Source organism: Chrysochloris asiatica, unplaced genomic scaffold, assembly GCF_000296735.1.
Source record: "Chrysochloris asiatica unplaced genomic scaffold, ChrAsi1.0 scaffold00254, whole genome shotgun sequence".
NCBI classification, from domain to species: Eukaryota; Metazoa; Chordata; class Mammalia; order Afrosoricida; family Chrysochloridae; genus Chrysochloris; species Chrysochloris asiatica.
In genome coordinates, this window is record NW_006408772.1 from 4069711 (window position 1) to 4070992 (window position 1282).

The 1282-nt window shown below is 37.4% G+C and overlaps 1 protein-coding gene across 2 annotated transcripts in view; it reads left to right on the forward strand.

Moving 5' to 3' along the window:
- The window catches only part of LOC102828499 (electrogenic sodium bicarbonate cotransporter 1-like), a 522188-nt gene that overhangs the window by 446710 nt on the left and 74196 nt on the right, over positions 1 to 1282 (forward strand). The gene's annotated exons all lie outside the window — the stretch shown is intronic.

Sequence of the window (1282 nt, forward strand, 5' to 3'; positions counted from 1 at the left end):
TATATATTATTTATTTTGTTAAAGTGTTGGTGTCTGCAGGTCTTATGAGTAAAATTTACATTTCGGTCATTCCTTAATATTCTTACCTAATATCCTTTATAAGTTTTATTTCTCTATTTTCTAGAACCATCTTCATTCTCTCTTTCCCCCATATGATCATATATGAAAGTAAATGAAAAGAATAGCTACCAAGGTTCCAGTTAATACATACACACATTTATTCCAAACCAAATGTGTTTAAACATATTTATGTGTGCAGTGAATGACTGAAGACAGGTTCTCTCAATGATACACTTGTCTTAGTCTTCTTTCAATGCCTTAAAAAAAAATAAATAAATTTTTTGCCATGAAAAAAAAATGATTTTGAGTTTAAGTCTGATATCATATTTTTGACAAAACTCAAGTGGAAATCTTCAAAACTCGTTGAAGCTTTGCACCAAGTTTTTGGAATTTCTGCTCCACATAAAACAAGAGTTTTTACTTGGATCAAACATCTTAAGGAAAGCCAGGACTTCAAAGATGAGCCAACAGAGGTAAGACCAGCAACCTCGATGAATAAAGAAACTGTGACTGAAGTTCAGAAAGGAGTGGAAGACCATAGAATTACCAATGAAGTTGGGAACTCACATGGTTCTGAATTTTCAATTTGAAGTAAAAATCTTGACCTCAACAAACTTTAATGGATCTCATTAAACTTCAGTGGATCCCAAAAGCATTGCACAAAGTTCAGTTAGTTCAAAAAGTTGATTTTAACATCAGTCTTTTAAGTAAGATTGAAGCAAATGAAGAAGATTTTGAGTCCTTACTGGGGACACTGCTTGGATTTACCCATGTGATCTATAGAGCATAGTTCAATCAAGACAGTGACATCCAAGAGGTTCTATGGGAACATTAAATTCAAGGCTGGGAGGTCACCTCAGAAGGTTTTGACAACTGCTTTTTTGTGATTCCAAAGGAGTAATATTGATAGAGGCGGGGCTTGATGCCAGCTAGGGTGGAGATGCAGTGAAGTTCGCCATCAGCAATAACACAGAATACCAGGCAAAGCAAATCTAGGGCGGAGCTCCAAAACTCGGAACCACAGAGATAGGAATATTTTAAAGGGTTGAAGGCTTACAGCTTGCGGAGTTTGGCGCTGACGTAAAAAAATCACATACTTTTGAATCTGCCATGCCGGGCTCGGAGGCCCGAGCTGACATACTGGGCAAGACCAAGTGTCAAGATGAAACAGGGGGAGCAGAAACACCATGGAAAAACGCTGTGGGAACCTTGGGACAAAGGT